Here is an 18451-nt window from a genome sequence, read left to right as displayed (position 1 = left end):
AAGAATTAATGATGTTCTTATTCTTGCAAATAGGACTTATGTGGCCATAGATTTTATTGTTCTTGATACTGATTGCAATCCGTCCTGTCCAATGATTCTTGGTAGACCATTTTACGTACTATCGGTGTTGTGATTGATATGAAACAATGCAATATTAAATTTCGATTTCCACTAAGAAAGGGTATGGAACACTTCCCTAGAACTAGAATTAAGCCATCATATGAGTCAATCATGAGGGCATCCTATGGATCTAGAAACAAATATGACAATACTTAGATCCTTCGCATTATGCCTAGCTAGGGGCGTAAAACGAGAGCGCTTGTTGGGAGGCAACCCAACTTGTATCTTTTTGCTTTTTGGTTTTCTTGCCGTTTTCAATAAAACACCCAATTATGCCTCTGTTTAGATGTGTTTTTGTGGTTTAAATTAGTGTTTGTGCCAAGCAAAGCCTTCGGGATGATTTGGGTGATAGTTGATTCGATCTTGTTGAAAAACAGAAACTTTTGCACTCAGATTTTTTTTTCATAAATCACAGAAACATGGTTTTGCTCTGAATTGTTTTACATAAGGTTGATAAACAAATTTCCTGCGTTTTCCTAGATTTTCAGAATTTTTGGAGTTACATAAGTATTCGAAATATTCAAATTGCTACAGACTGTTCTGTTTTTGACAGATTCTGTTTTTGTTGTGTTATATGTGCTTGTTTTGATGATTCTATGGTTTCCTTTGAAATTTTTTTGCCATGGAAAAGTTAAAATATATTAGATATAATACATTAAAAAATATGAATGGGTTTGCAATAGTACTTAAAGTAGTGATTTGCTTTCTTATACTAACATATCTCACGAAGTTTTGTTGAGTTTTGTGTGATTGAAGTTTTCAAGTTTTGGGTGAGATCGCGATGGATGAAGGAATAAGGATTAGCAAAAGGCTAAGCTTGGGGATGCCCGAGGCACCCCAGGATAATATTCAAGAAGTGTCAACAACTAATCTTGGTGTCGTGGAATAGTCACGGCAGATGTCCTAGTGTAAGGACTTAGTCATGGAGCCATCGCAACTAGGTTAGCTTAAAGGGGTTAAACGGGACAAAGGACACAAGGATTTTATACTGGTTCGGCCCCTTTTTGACTATAAACAGTAGGGCAAAACACCCCACTGCAATTTTTATAAATAACTAAGCAAGGTCCAGCAGTACAAGGCAAGAAAAAAGGAATACAAGGGCTTGAGAGGAGCCCCTTAAGAAGAACAGAAAAAAGAAAAGAAGAAGAAGCAAAAGAAAAAAGAGAAGAAGCTAAAGAAGCTCGGAGTAACCAAAAAAAGGCTAAGAGAAAGGCTAGAACTAAGGCTAAAGCTAGAGACTAGGCAGGAAGGAGCTGCCAATACAGAGAAATGAAGCTATCCTTGAAGAGCCAGCCATGAGTTGAATTGGTTGGCATGCTTTGGTCTCATTCTGTGCTTCAGTAACTTCAGCTCCATCAAGAATATGTTTTTCCATCCTTGGAAAGTGGGGTGGATATGTTCAAAGATCTTGTTGTTTCTGCAAATCCAGATAGCCCAAGAGGTAAGTATTATTATGTCCATGAAAAAAGTAGTCTTAGCTTTTCTTTAATGTCCTGAAATGCCTCAAGAACAGATAAATTTCGAGATCTGGTGGGGCAGATATGATCCCAACATCTCTCAGCAAAAGTGCATCCCCTGAACAAATGATACATGGTTTCCTCTTGTTGGCACCCCGTGAGAGCACAGTTATAGTCTTCTAAAACAAATGATTTCCTTCTCAAAAGATTTCTTGTATTGAGTCTATTATGTAAGAGCATCCAGAAGAACATTTTGTGCTTGGGCTGGCATGATGAATTCCAGATCCAGTTGAAGTGTGGTGGAGTTTGTTTGAAACCAATCATAACATTGTAAGCCTTGGCAGAGGAAAATTGTTCATTACCCCAGATGTAACTCCATGTGTCTTTGTGATTCTGGTACTGCGATTGCCTCATGGAGTAACACATCTCTTCAAGCTGCAAGAATTGTTCATGGGCCTCCATTGATAATGGAAGGTGAAAAAGATCTTCAAAGTACTCTGTGGCCAGGAACTGCTGCACTGTAAGTTTGGCATTAATCACAAAGGAGAAAAGATGTGGGAACTGATGCTGCAGTATTTGCTCAGACCATAAGTCAAACCAGAAAAAAGCACTTCTGCCATCTCCCAAGTTGCACCTTGCTAAGCCTTTAAACTGTTGAACTAATTGCAAGTTTGCCTTCCACCAGAAAGAACCTACTAACTCATCTCCTGGCAACTTGTCTTCATTGTAGTGTGCTTCCGAAATCAAATTCACCCATGGAATGTCATGTCTGTTGTAGAACTTGTGTAAGTTTTTCATAAGCAATGCCTTGTTCTGAGTGAAGATATCCATGAATCCTAGCCCTCCCTGGCACTTTGGTCTACAGACTGTGGTCCATTTTATTAAAGCTAGTCTATGGTCCTCCATATCTGGTCCTCTCCACAAGAAGTGCCTGAAATATTTCAATATTTGTTGTTTAATAGTGACTGGAACATCCAAGCAGCTCATATAGAAAATTGTGAGAGATGCCAGGACTGATTTAACCATTAACAATCTGCCTGCATAGGTCATGAATGTGGCAATGCCAGCTAATCTTTTTGCAATCCTGTTAACAAGTGGTAAACACTGCTCCACTGTTGGTTTGTGAAGTCCTAAAGGAAGCCTAAGGTATGTGAATGGGAAGTGTCCCATCTGACAATTAAGAGTTCCAGCATAAATTTGAGCCCTCTCTCCTTGAATATTAATAGGTACCATGATAGACTTCTGGTAGTTTACCTTTAAACCAGTGGCAGATGCAAAAGCGTTCAGAAGGGCTTTAAGACAAATGAGCTGTCTAGAATCAGCTTGCATTATTAACAATGTGTCATCTGCATACTGGACAATTGGAAAGTCAGTGCTGGAATTTATTTGCAGAGGTGCATGAAAAGCCAGTAAATGTTCTTACTAGGTACTCCATTCAGCATTACAGCAGTTGAAGCAGAGTTAAAGATCATTTCTATCCATGAGATCCACTTGTTGCCAAAACCTTTTGCTCTGAGAATATCTATAATTATTTGGTGTTCAATGGAATCAAAAGCTTTTTCGAAGTCTAACTTCAGCACAAGCAATTCTTCCCTGGATTTGTAACATTGGTGAATGTATTCATAGGACCACCCCAAACAGTCCTGGATAACCCTGTCCTTAAGAAATCCATATTGGTTAATGTGGATCATTTGCAAAATAACATTTTGCAATCTATTTGTCCATAACTTGGTGATGATCTTGAGCACCCCATTAATCAAGGAAATGGGTCTAAAATCACTAGGGGTAAGAGGAGCAGAGTTCTTGGGGATGAGGGTGATATATGAGGTGTTGATGCTCTCTAGAGAAATATTACCTTCATGGAAGGCATGCACCAAGTTTCTTACATCAGCTCCAATAATGTCCCAGCATGCTTTTATAAACTCATTGTTGAAACCATCTGGCCCAGGGGATTTATCAGTAGGCAAGTCCTTAACCACATTATTTATTTCCTCATCTGAGAATGGTTGTTCAATGTCCTTGAAGATATCTGGGTTGATATGATTGCCAAGAAGGTCTTCCAAATCAAAATGCATAGTATGTCCCTCAGATTTTCCTAATCTCTGTTTAAAGGCTTCCCAAAGTAAGCCAGCCTTTCCATCATGATCAGTGATTTCAATTTGATCCTCATTAAGGAGCATAGCAATCTTATTATGTCTGTAATTAATTGAGGCTCTGGTGTGGAAAAACTTTGTATTTTCATCTCCAAATTTTAATCCTTTAACTTTTCCTCTTTGTTTCCAATAAATCCTCTGGTTCTTCAAGATAGTCAGCAAGTGTTCTTTTAGCAAGGCTCTACAATTCCACTCTATGGTATCCAATCTTCTAAATTCCTCAAAGAAATCAAGGAGAAAAATGCACTCATTGATGTCTGCAATCTGCTTCTTAAGACATGTCAAATTCTTTGACCATAATTTTAGGGCCCTCCTTAGGTTTTTTAACTTGGCATTGATCAACTTGGCAGGATTTGTGTAACCCACAGGAATGTCCCAGGCTGCTTTGACTATGTCTTTAAAAGAGCTGCGTTTTGACCAGTAATTCTCAAATCTAAACACTTTTGCTTTTGGAATAGAAGTTCCCACTTTAATCAAACATGGAAAGTGGTCAGAAATAGGTCTTGCAAGAGGAAGAGCTATGGATTCTGCGTATGAAATCATCCAGGAAGCAGAAGTGAATTGTCTACCTTTTGAGGGTAGTTCAAGCAAACCTAAGTTACTAATAACTTCATTAAAGAGGAGCATTTGATTGACATCTCCCCCTGGTTTGTTCCTGTCACTAGGAGATCTGATGAAATTGAAGTCACCCATCACTATCCAATCCACATCAGGGGCATTTGGATGTTACTAAACCATTGCAGAAATTCAGCTTTGTCTTCCTAGTTGCTAGGACCATAGATATTTGTCAAAACCCAAGACGGGTTGGAAATGCTACAAGTGAATTTCATTGAGAGAGAAAACTTGTTTTGGAACAGAACTTCTCCATGAAAAAGGGAGCCAACCCAGATTATAATTAGACCTCCAGAGGCCCCAACAGAAGGCAGGTACTCAAATTTAGAAAATCTGTGTGGACAGAAGTTGTGGACATAAGACAAATCAAACCCCTCTCTTTTGGTCTCCTGCAAACATATGATCCCAGCTGCACTTTCTTCTATTTTTTCCTTTAAAGCTAGCCACTTGACTTCTGCATTTAGTCCTCTAATGTTCCAATTTAGTATGTTGCAAGATCTCTTATTATTCATTATGTAACATGGTTGTTTTTAAATTGCTATCAAAGACCAGCCTTTGACAGACCACCATACAGCACCCATAGAAACTGAGTAAATACTAAGCGGAACAGATTACTTGCAGAAATCCATGTGCCCAAATTAGCATCATACAAGTCATCCAGAAGAGCAAACCATTATAGCAAGAGTCAGACAGACTAGCAGGAAAGATCCCGGTCATACACATAACAAAATGCCTCAGGCAGTACATAGAGTTCAGTATTTGTGAAACTAACTTAGTAACATTATCCCCATGGACCCTGGCTGTGCAGCCAACATATATAAAAGGTTTAGTAATCATTCCGCACTAGAGTTGGAGTTGTTGTTCTCCATGGCCTTGGAATTCTTGGCCTCCCCATCAGACTCCTTATTTCTAGGCCTCTTTGCCATGCTCTCTTGCAGGTCCTCTCCAGCCACCTTGCAAAAGGATGAGGTGAGATTTTTAACTACTTTACTGTGCAAAACTGGAGGAGCAGCATTGCAAGGAAGACATGAATTTCTAGAGCAAGAATTTTTTTTAAAACCTTTGTTTTCCTCTCTAATTCTTCCACTTCTCCTTACCTGGGTTTCAACTAGGGGTCCCTTTCCCCTCCTTTTCCTGGAAATAGCTTCACCAGCAGGCAAGGGTATCACATTATTTGGAGAGACCATTTTCAGAGGACTGCCTGCTCCAGAAGAAGAGTGAGCTGCTGGGCTACATCCAGCATTTTCCTTGTGAAAGCCAGCAGGTGACTGTAGCTTGCATACTGGGCCTGGGAGAAAGAGCACTTATCAGGGATACAAAAAGTCATAGTATCTTCCTCTTTGCAGTTCCCAATCAAGATTTGCGACAAGGCTGATTTCAGAAGTTGCAATGTCCAATCAAATTTGTCTGGAGTCGGGAGCAAGTGCAGAATAAAATTAAACCAACTTACAGGAATATCTGAAGTGAAAGAACTTGCCACCTGTGTGGGAGAAGGTGCAAAATGTTTCCCTCAGAGCTCAATGCCTTCCTCAGACATAAGATGGGCACCATCAATAACAGAAAAAGCATGCTGTGAGGCCAACTAAAACACTTCTTGTGAATTGATCAAGGAATTAGAAGAAATATCCAAATTAACATTAGATATACCTGCATAAGGACCAGCATTCTCCTCAATAGCTGAAGGCACTTCTTTGAGAATGCTCTGTTCTGCAGCTAGCTGTGGGTCATCTGGAATTTTCTGCACAGCAGCATCACCAAAGACTTCTAATGCTTCTGGCACCTGAATTTGCAGAGCCTCCTATTGAATAGGACCAGAGTCATTCTGAAAAGCTTCAGGCACCTGAACTTGCTGGGCCTCCTGATGGATGAGATCAGTGTCATTCTGGATGTCATTTACAATGTTCAGACCAGGAGGAGGAGCATCAACCTGAACCATATGATCAGCAAGAGCCACTTATTGATTCACAGGTGCAATGAATTCACCGTCTTCCACCTCATTTTCAGCATCGGATGGATAAGCTTGCAGTAAATTATGAAGACCATCACCAAGAGGGGCCTCCACGTTAGCCAAAGCCACTTGATTAACCTCTTGATTCTAAATATTAGGTCCACCATTGTGTGAGGATAAACCTTCAGATAAAGAAACTATTGTGGTAATGCTGCTGTTGGGCAGGACTTCATTTGCATCCATCTGAACTTCCTCTTGCTGTTGCTGCTGGATTAAGTCCATAGGCAGAGCTGCTGGCTGAGGAAAAGCCCAATGCCCCTGCTCATCCCACTCCTCCCACTCTGCATTATCTGCAGGTGCATTGTTCAACTGCATGTTATGGAATCCTGGAAAATCATTAGCATTCTGAGGAATGGGATGTGGATCAACTCCTGGAGGGAGGAAAGGATCTTCATCTGCAGGACCACCACCCTGCATTTCCTCCAGCAGGACCTCAACAGAGCTAGTTAGTGATCCTTCTTCAAAGTTTTCTCCTTCAGACCAACGAATGCTCTTAGGTATTTCAATCAAGTCAGTCACTCTTGCCTTGACCAGAATCTTACCCTTGAGAGCATCTTCCTTTTCCCAGTTTATGATTCTCCCAAATTTTGCTATTGCTGTGGCAATATCTTCAGTGTTGCAGTCGTCGAAAGGAACGCCAACAATCAGCAGCCAACACACCCTGTTAAGTTGCACTCTCCTCTAGTTCCTGCCCTCGTTATGCTTAGTAAATGTGATGAAAACATCCCCAAAAGCATGAGGGCTGTCTCTGACCATCCTGTCCCTATCACGGATATGCCTAAACTGAACATATGCCTCCCCAAATGGGCAAGGCTGAATCTCTCTAAAGCCAACTTGCGCATCTGGGTCATTCTGCAGAAAATCTTCTAAAACATCACGGATGTTGGGGAAGTGTACCTCATCTGGAAGAGGTTGGATGGTGGCGATGGCCCAATCCTCATGGCGACGCGGTCGAGGCGGAAGAACCACCCTGGTAACTCCATTTCTCCCCTCAATCTGCTGAATCTGGAACCCGTGCGGCACAAACGGCTGAGGGTCGATGGGAATGTTCGCCATAATGGCCTCTGCAGATGAGTGGAGCTCGAGGTCTGACAGTAATGGCGGAGAGGTTGAACGAGCTTGCACAGAAAGGGAAGTAGGAGTGGAATGCAAGGAGTCTATCTGCGGTCTTGGTTGAAAATTTAGGAAATGACCCGAGACCAGCTCCCTAAATGAGGCAATCAATCTTGGCTCCTGGGCCGGCCCAATGTGCCTGAACCAGTCAGAAACCACCCCCTCGGCCCAGGCCTCGACTGGTGGGCTACTGAATGTTGCTACTGGGATAAAAGGCCACAACCCAGTTAGCCTGGGCTTTGGACAGAAGCGCGCCAGGTGACCCACGTCATCACATGCAAAGCATGCACGTTCAAAATAACGTGTGCTATTATCAAATTCCGAAATGCGCTCCTGATCCTCAATAATGGGCCCATTAACTGTTGTAGTAAAATTCTCAATTGAAGGCTGACTCAAATCACGATCCGTATCAACTGCCCTGGATAACCATTGGAAAACCAACCTATGATCCCTCATCGGAGATGCACTCCAACGATCCCGGAGCAATGAACAATGGCTTTGCCCTTATGACCAACAACGGTCCACTCAGCATCTAACTCTTTGTAAAACAGTAATTCTTCATGACGCCAGTTAGGACCTCCATTACCCCAAAGACTAAAAACCATCTCAAAATCTTTCTCAACCACTTTCCCCGCATTGTAAATGTGAAAACCCACCGATTTGGAAGCAACTGAGAACTTGAAAGAACGGTCCTTGAGAGAGGAGACCCTAAAACCTTGAGGATAACCTCCAAAAGCTGACTGAAGAGCAATACTGACCGTATGCGTGTCCAACTTGAATGTAGCCCAGCAGAATGACACGACCAAGATGAATTCCTTTTGCCGAAAGCCAGGAGAGAAGACCACAGGGTGCCCAAACGTGCTCCTCATGAAGGCTTGAAACTTCCTGCCCCTGTCAAAGTTGAGAGAAAAAGGTGCCATTGTTCCACCGAGAAGAGATGATCGTGGAAGAAGCAAGGAGACCAGGTGGACGCCGGGCCTGGAGTGGCCACCAGCACAGAGGGAGGTGGACGCCAGGGCCGGAGTGGCCACCGGCGGGGGAGTCCCCTAGAGGGGCCTAGGAGAGCCTAGGAGAGGAGAGGAGAGGAGACAAATGGGTGGTGCGGGAGGTTGACTAGGAGTGTGGGGGAGTGACAGCTGGTTCGGCCCCTTGCGGTGAAGGTAAAGGCCTAGTCCAGATTGAGGTGGGATTGGTTATGTTTCGATTACCAGGGAGCGAATACGCTTAACCTAGCTTTCGATCTCTTCTTTCTTGCCCTAAACCGCCGCCGGGTCGTCCCTTTATATACACAGGTTGACACCCCGCAGCTCACAGAATCCTAGCCGGGTCATAAATGTGTCCGACTCGGTATCTACTCTTTCATACCTTACAATACCAGTCATACATACATATGGCGGTTTATATCTATGGGCCCTAACCCGCCTATCGGCTTTGAGCCTTCTTAGTAAATCTCCTTCGTAAGTCGCCATCTTCTATGTCTTCATGGGCTTCAATACTGGTGAATCGCCATGAGTATAATCCGGCCCCTCCTGGGCGGTTTATACTCAATAGTTATATCCCCAACATTAGGCCCCAGGTTGATTTGAACTTGTTCATGTCAATTATAAAAAATCCTTATTCATTATCTCTGCAAACCTTATAATTCATCATGACGTCATCTCTTTGGATCATGGTAATTCGCCGTGATGTCATCTGTAATTAAATCTGCACTAGACCCAAATCTTTGTATATACCTTTCTTTTTATTGGAAAACCCGACAATCGAGGCAGTCATAATATTAGATGCCCATTTTTTGGCCTCCTCGATTTTCACGCCTGTCATCCGTCCTTTCCCCTATAAATAGGGCCAGGGGTCCCTTTCACCTTTCCCCCTCAGCCTCCTCTTCTTCTTCTTCCACCTTGCAACGTCCTGCGCCCGAGCCCAGCCGCCGCCATCGATATTCACCTTTGCTTCAACATCGGCCACTGCATCAACCTGACTAGTCCAGATTCCGCTTGCGCGCCTCCGCCGCCCAACAGCCTCGGTAGGCTCTTCCTCTTCCCCCTCCGTAGATCTCATTAGGGTTACACAAGTTCATGGAAGCTCGTCGCTGTTCTTCGCTGTTCTTCGCCGTAGCACAAATACTTAATTCAAACTTGATACTTTTCCTGTGCTGCAATAGCCATAACTCATTTTTCCTCATCAGAGCATCTCTTTTTGAATAGAAAATCCAATCTGGACCTTATGAACTGCTCAAGCACCAATATTTAAGTCTGAATATATTTTTATTTCCTGACACGCAGTAGATCCAAATTATGATATTAATCTGTGAAACCTGTTTTTCATCACTTAGCAATTTTCCATCTTTCAGATCTATACTTTCAATATCTGTACACGTGGTTTAACTGAAGAAATAATAACCCGCCAGGTACCATTAGTCCCCTCTTAAACTGCCAATAGTGCATCTATGTAAATTAATAACGTTAATCTCTGGTTTAACACTTATACATGCTTATCACTGTCTGCCTCTTAACCTCCAACGGATTAACCATGAACCTTTAAACCGGCACAAATTTTCTTTAAGGTCCTTGAACAAATGGCCAAGTCCTTTTATTCTGGTAACTGGGTTCAATCCCGGATTACCGAGGAAGATCTGAACAATTGTGTCGCCATTGGCGCTTTAGCCAAAAAGGAAGATATCCAGTGGAGGGCTTCCGGTTTAGAAAATCCTCCTGAACCCAAGGATGGGGAAGTGATCGTTTTTGTTGACCATCTGAGTCGAGGGTTCAGCCCTCCCGGATAAAAAATTTTCCGAGATGTGCTTCATTTCCTCCAACTTCACCCTCAAGATATTGGACCTAACTCCGTGTCCAACATTTGCAATTTTCAAGCATTCTGTGAAGCTTACCTTCAAGAGGAGCCCACAGTTGACCTGTTCAGAGATTTCTGCCATTTAAACCATCGTACGGAATTTGTAGACGGGCCCAATACTGAACTTGGCGGGGTTTCAATTCAAAAGAGAAAATATGTCAGCTTCCCTCACGCTAATCATCATAGCCACCACAAAGATTGGAATCAGACTTGGTTCTACTGCCAAGATACATCTCCTGCTGGCGAGAATCCTTTGTCGGGTTATCGTGCTCACCGGCTTACCAGTACACATCCACTCCCCCAAAGACATAGTGCAAAGGAACGGGCCAAGTATGCACCACAACTTTCAAAGCTCAGAGCCTTAGTGGCAAACGGTTTAACGGGCATTGATTTTGTCCACTTCTGGGTGTCTTGGAGTATTTTGCCCTTAAGCCGTCGCGCCGGTTTAATGCGTGAATACACGGGAGACATGAAAGACCCCCAACGCCACATTGATATTCAGCTATCCGATGCAGAAGTTACTGAAGCCATCAAGAAAATGTTGAATGAACCGGTGACCGAGTGTAGCAAAACAGGACTTAGTCCTTTCTGCACTTCAAACAAACTGCCAGCCGTCAGAATTGCTCAACTCCTGCTTAATCCATATTCTTAATATTCCATTATGATCTTTTTAATCTTAACAGGCTGATGATCCATTCTGGAAGAGGAAACCGCAGGATAAACCAGCCAAAACAGCTCGTGCCAAGACCAAGGGCAATGAAAAGCCCGCCAAAAAGAAAACGGCCGAGTCTGTCGAGTTAAACATTGACAACGACGATGATAATCCTAAATCATAGGTAGAACTTGATTCACTTTGCTCCTTTTTCATACATCTCATTGACAATAATTGTTATCAGGACGACGCAGAGGTAATTATTCTTTCCTCCGGCTCAGAACCGCTGCCAACACAGAAAACCCGACAAGCAAACCGGGAAGTAAGATTTTCTCACCCTCTAGCTCACTTGGGTCCAAACTTTCTTTTGAAGAGACAGCAACATGAAGCTCGCCCCACGACCCGGCATAGCGGCAACGTGATCACTTCTTCCGGTTTACCAAACACTCCACTTTGCAAACGCCGTCCAGAGGTCTTACATATTTCTGACGTACTTTACCCCAAGGCGGGTTATTTTCGACAACCTCTTAACCCGTCTGATTCAAACTATCAGGGGACTTCTCACTCTTCCTCTGGCGAATCAACAGGAACACAAATCCCAACCCTCAAAACTATTCCTAGGTGAGTATGTTTTTTTACTCCTTATATCTTCTGTTTGATCATTATACTAACCTGTTATTTGCGCCTTATTTTCAGGGCCCAGGCCAGACCCAGCAAGAAGGCCAAACTGAATAAACCGGTTGATGACCCCAATCCATCTGATCCGGAAAGAACCCCGGAACCTTATACCCAAATGCTGAAATCACTCTTGACGATCCACCACAGCAGGATCATGCAGTCTTTGCTGAGCCTATGGACGTTGACCCAATGAGCAATACTGATAAACCGCCAAGCCCAACTAAAGCTGCTGATGACAAGACTGACGATGTTGTGGTCACTGGTGTTAGTTATACGGCCCCGGGCAATCCCACAGCTCTATCAAAACACAATGCCAAAGAGGAAATTTTCGCTGTTGACAAAGGCAAGTGGAAGGTAGACTTGGAAAGCTATGCCCACCTAAGTGCCCAAGATATTCATTCTGGGTTTTTAAACCGTCTGTATACAAGCCGCGACTATGAAGCCGGTTTACTAAATCTGATGAAGGAGCGATATGAGGTAAATGCTGTTGACTTTGTATGAATATACTTCCCTTAGCCGCCAAGTTTATTGGACATAAGAGAATAGAATGTGCTGTAAACTTCCAATAACCATATAGATCAACTCCAGTAGCCCCCAAGGGCCGGTTTACACTTTCAACTTGAACCGGGACTTTAAAATAATAAGACTTCAATTTTGCCTGTGTAGCCCCCAAGGGTCAACTTAACAAAGATGTTAAGTTGAGACTAATGATGTTTGTAAGATCCAAAATTCACAATTAGAACCTTCTCCAACCGGTTTACCACCTAGTTGATGATTGGGAAAATAACAATCCATAGTCTTGAGCAAATATGCATTAGCCCCCAAGTGTCAAGAATAATACTTGTATTGGGCTTGGGACTTGTAAAATGGGTATATAAGAAGCAATGGACATTAGCCCCCAAGTGCCAAGTATATTACTTGTTATCTGCTTGGGACTTCAAATACGCATTGACATCTCATAAATTGCTTGTCTTTTGCAGGCTGAGCTTATCAAGAAGGAATCCCAAATCGCCGACCTTCAAGAAAATATCAAATCCCAACAATCAGAGACTTCCAAGGCCAAGGATGAACTGACCAGTGCCTTGGCAACAATGGAAAAGTTGAAAGAAAGCTTCAAGAATGATCGGCCAGGTTGGGATACAGAAAGGTCAACTCTACTTAAGAGGGCCGAGGTTGCTGAAACGGCCCTTGAACCGGTATCGACAGAGCTTATTAGCTTAAAACAGCAGATAAATGCCATGACTGCTGCTGTTTTTGGTAAATAGCAGCCTCATAAGCTTTAAAACCTGTGTTATCTAATAAACTGTCGGTTTACAGATGTCTTTGTTGATGCAGGAACCCGCGTTGCTCATCCTGGCTCAGATATGCGGAAAAAACTGAAAGCCGCCTATACACTCATAGAACAGTTATATACCGGCGTTCAACGGGTTATCTGCACAGCTTCCCATAACAAACCGCCCCCAACCTTGATCAAGGAGACGTTGGAAAGGCGGTCCATGATGCCTGCACGGTTTGAAGAACTGAAGAAATCAGCTGCAAGAGCGGGTGATCTTACCCTACTGACTCGGGCCAAAGCATGGATATCTGATCTTGATCCGGCCGATTTGTTAAACGGCTGCCCAAGCATAAAGGAAGACGGGTCAGACTTCAATACTGATGACCTTACTGCCATTATGAGGGACATGCGTCCACTGGCTAGTAAATTGGCTGAAGGGACTGATCTTTCATATTATCAGTCGGTTTATGATGCCAACAATAAGAGAATTAAAGCACCAACTTATGATGCTCCAAATCTTACTCCTCCAATCCGTAAGCACACTTATGCCCCTGATGTTGACCCCTCCACACTTATAAGTGATGAAGCTGTATTCAAAGCCTTAACTGGGATCGATTGGACAACCATTGACTTCCAGCCACTAGGTAGAGAGGAAGACGATGAACCGGCGCTGGATGATCCACAAACTTCAAGTCAACTAGGCCAAGATTCATAAACCGGAGGCTGGCGTAGCATCTGCTTTCCTCAAGACTTGTTTAAACAATTATTTTTTGGGCACCAGAGGCTTTTGTAATAGGCTTCGCTGAAAATCTTAGAGCTGATATGCCATCGTGCATAAGTTATATTGCATGACACTGTTGATCTTGAAACTTAAGATCTGTCGTTTTGCATCTGTCGTTTTGCATAAGTTATGTGAATCTGTTCCTGCATATAATCAGATTACAAGTGTCCTGGCAGTTTACCGCAGGATGGGTCATCCTACCCCATATATGATTATAGGTAATCAAAATAATTCATAACCAGGGCCCGGTTAACATATGTCATACCTGTGACATGTGATAGAGCTGCCGGTTTATCAGACCGATGCAGTAAGGGGTAATATCCCAAAAAAAAATTAGAGTGCCATGCTTCCAAATATGACTCAAATATGGCCAGGGCGGTTTATCAAGAACCACAGGTAGACTCAAATATGGCCAAAGCTGGGTAGTAATCCGGCAGCATATAACATGTGATACTTATGAACATTGCCGGTTTAAGATATTTGTGCAGTAAGGGTGACAACCAAAAACTTAGAAGCCAATACTTCCAAGTATTTAATATCATCATGGACTGGCGACTTATTGTGCAGAGCCAGGCTGGGTTAATAGAAACCACGGGTATGCTTCAAATATGAGCTGTGAGAATTGAGGCTACATGGCCTGAATCACTTTAAACCATATGTCAAGATGGTAGCAAGATGAACCGAAAAACGTTCAAAAAACCAAGCAAAAAGACAGAAATGAGGCTATGCTTCGAATACGAGCAGGAAGCCGGACCAAAAGGGTTAATAGCTATGCTTCGAATACGAGCAGGAAGCCCCCAAGTGGTTTGTGGCCTTGGGCCGATCAAGAGGGTAATGACAGCTATGATTCGAATACGATCAGGAAGCCCCCTAGTGACCATAAGTTTTGGCATTGCGCCGATCAAGAGGGTACCGACAGCTATGTTCACTTTGGTGAATACACCTATGTTTGAACAGGAAGCCCCCAAGTGACCATAAGTTTTGGCATTGCGCCGATCAAGAGGGTACCGACAGCTATGATTCAAATACGATTAGGAAGCCCCCAAATGACCTTTTGAAGTAAAAAGAAATACTTGTTATTCTTGGTGATAAAACGGCAGAGAGGCCCTGCTTTATCAGGGATGCCTAACTTTGTTATAATCATCATAATATGTACATTGTGAAAACATATACATTGTAAGAGCCGATGGCTCAAGTGTAGTAGGGCCGAAGATGAGCAATGTTCCACGGCCGGTTGGTCTCCTCCTCCGACGTGCGTGAGTCCTTGCGGTCTCAAACATCGATAAGGTAGTACGACCCGTTGTTCAGATTCTTGCTGACTACAAAGGTTCCCTCCCAAGGTGGGGATAGCTTGTGCATATCAGTTTGATACTGGATAAGCCGGAGCACCAAGTCACCTTCTTGAAAGGTTCTGGTCTTAACCCGACGGTTGTGATAACGGTGCAAATCTTGCTGGTAAATCGCCGAACGAGCCGCCGCCATGTCACGCTCCTCATCTAACAGGTCAAATGCATCCTGACGTGCTTTTTCATTACCAGCTTCAACATAAGCCGCCACTCGGGGCGAGTCATGACGGATGTCACTAGGGAGAACTGCTTCTGCCCCGTAAACCATGAAGAAAGGAGTGTAACCCGTAGATCTGTTGGGGGTAGTATTGATACTCCATAACATAGAAGGCAGCTCTTCCACCCAACAACCCGGCGTCCTCTACAAAGGAACCATAAGCCGGGGCTTGATGCCTCGCAAAATTTCTTGATTGGCTCTCTCCGCTTGACCATTGGATTGAGGGTGAGCAACCGATGATACATCAAGCTGAATGTGCTCACGTTGACAAAACTCTTTCATAGCACCCTTGGATAAATTAGTGCCATTATCAGTTATGATGCTGTGGGAAAAACCAAAACGGAAGATCACCTTTTTGATGAACTGAACTGCTGTCGCCGCATCACATTTACTGACCGGTTCTGCTTCAACCCACTTTGTGAATTTGTCAACACAATCTCCTTCATGAATCTCATGTAGAATGTCACGGCCTTCTTCGGGAGAAACACAACATTGAAACGCCCCCGTAACACTACGGTGATGCAGCTCTCCATTGGCAATAGTCATTGACTTAGACCGCCGGGTTATCTGCCTGGCCAGTGTCTCATCCTCTGGTAACTTGCCCTGGGTCATGTAAGCCAAATACGGAATCGTCCAATCAGGAATAGCATGAAGAACCGCCACAAGTTGTGCCTTCGAGTCAGGAATAGCCAAATCCTCCTCTGTAGGTAATTTGACCGACTGGTTATGCAAGACGTCCAGAAATATGTTAGGCGGCACCGGTTTACGTTGGGAACCCAACCGGCTTAAGGCATCAGCCGCTTCATTCTTTCTCCGATCAACATGCTCAACTTGATAACCCTTGAAGTGACCAGCAATAATGTCCACCTCTCATCGATAAGCCGCCATGAATGGGTCCTTAGAATCCCAAGTACCTGAATTTTGCTGAGCTACCAAGTCCGAGTCACCAAAGCACCTAATTCGGCTTAAATTCATCTCCTTAGCCATCCGGACGCCATGAAGCAAAGCCTCATATTCAGTTGCATTGTTAGTACAAGGGAACATCAGCCTTAAAACATAACAAAAAATTTCACCTCGTGGGGAAGTTAAGACAACTCCAGCCCCCGAGCCTTCCAACTGTCTGGACCCGTCAAAGTGAATAGTCTAATATGTGTTGTCCGGTTTCTCCTCAGGCATCTGTAACTCCGTCAAATCATTGATGAAATCCACAAGGGCTTGAGATTTGATTGCTGTGCGAGGCACATATTTTAAACCATGGGGTCCAAGCTCAATGGCCCACTTGGCGATTCGGCCTGTAGCTGCCCTGTTCTGAATAATGTCTCCAAGGGGAGCAGAGCTAACCACAGTGATAGGATGACTAAAGAAATACTGCTTGAGCATGCGGCTAGCCATAAAGACTCAACATACCAGCTTCTGCCAATGTGGATATCACTGTTTAGACTCAATGAGCACTTCACTGATATAATAAACCGGACGCTGAACTGGATGCTCCTTTCCTTGCTCTTTCCTCTCCGCCACTATAGCCACACTGATAGCTCAGCTATTAGCAGCCACATATAACAACAAAGGCTCCTTATCAACAGGAGCAGCAAGAACCGGTGGTTCAGCCAGTTGTGTTTTAAGTGCTTCAAATGCCTCATTAGCAGCATTACTCCAGACGAAATGGTCTGTCTTCTTCATCATCTGATATAGAGGGATAGCCTTCTCCCCTAGGCGGCTTATGAACCGGCTCAACGCCGCTATCCAACCCGCAAAGCGCTGGAAGTCATTGACACACTTCGGTTTAGCCAGGGAAGTGATAGCCTTGATTTTTTCCAGGTTAGCCTCAATACCCCGCTCTGAAACCAGAAAGCCCAATAGCTTGCCTGCCGGTACACCAAAAACACACTTGGCCGGATTAAGCATCATTTTATAGACCGGAGATTGTCAAAAGTCTCCTTCAAGTCATCTATCAAGGTTTCCTTCTTTCTGGATTTCACCACAATATCATCCACGTAAGCATGAACATTGCGCCCAATCTGATTAGGAAGACAATTCTGCACACATTGCTGGTAAGTCGCCTGGGCACTCTTGAGCCCAAAAGGCATAGACACATAACAGAAGGCTCCAAAGGGAGTAATGAAAGCTGTCTTCTCCTGGTCCTTAACTGCCATTTTGATCTGATGATAACCAGAATAAGCATCCAAAAAACGCAACCGCTCACAACCCGCCGTAGCATCAATAATTTGATCAATACGAGGGAGAGAAAAAGGATCAGCCGGAGAAGCCTTGTTTAAATCCGTGCAATCCACACACGCTAAGTGTCGTTCTTCTTAAGTACTAGCACCGGGTTAGCCAACCACTCAGGATGAAAAACTTCAACGATGAACCCGGCCGCCAAGAGCCGGGCTACCTCTTCACAAATAGCCTTACGCCTTTCTTCGTTAAAACGATGCAGAAATTGCTTGACTGGTTTAAACTTTGGATCAATATTGAGAGTGTGCTCAGCGAGTTCACTCAGTACACCTGGTATGTCAGAAGACTTCCATGCAAAAATGTCCCGGTTCTCACGGACGAACCCGATGAGAGCGCTTTCCTATTTCAGATCCAGATAGCACTGATGCTGAACTATTTGGACGAATCGCCAGGAACGAAGTCAACTAGCTTGGTATCATCCGCCGATTTAAACTTCAAAGCTGGGTCATGTTCCGTGGTTGGTTTTTTCAAAGATGTCAAGTCCGCCGGATCAACATTGTCCTTATAAAATTTTGACTCCTCCCTTGCACAAACCGACTCAGCATAAGCTGCATCACCTTCTTCACACTCCAAAGCTATCTTCCAGCTCCCATGCACTGTTATGGTTCCCTTGTAACCCGACATCTTAAGCTGTAGATAAACATAACAAGGCCGTGCCATGAACTTGGCATAAGCCGGCCGTCCAAACAGAGCATGATAAGGGCTTTTGATATTCACCACTTCAAAGGTCAACCTCTCATACCTGGAATCATGATCATGCCCAAATGCAACCTCCAGAGCTATTTTCCCAACCGGGTATGCCGACTTGCTTAAGAGGGCCGAGGTTGCTGAAACGGCCCTTGAACCGGTATCAACAGAGCTTATTAGCTTAAAACAGCAGATAAATGCCATGACTGCTGCCGTTTTTTGTAAATAGCAGCCTCATAAGCTTTAAAACCTGTGTTATCTAATAA

Source organism: Triticum aestivum, chromosome 7D, assembly GCF_018294505.1.
Source record: "Triticum aestivum cultivar Chinese Spring chromosome 7D, IWGSC CS RefSeq v2.1, whole genome shotgun sequence".
Lineage (NCBI taxonomy): Eukaryota > Viridiplantae > Streptophyta > Magnoliopsida > Poales > Poaceae > Triticum > Triticum aestivum.
Note: the sequence above shows the minus strand (reverse complement) of the source record.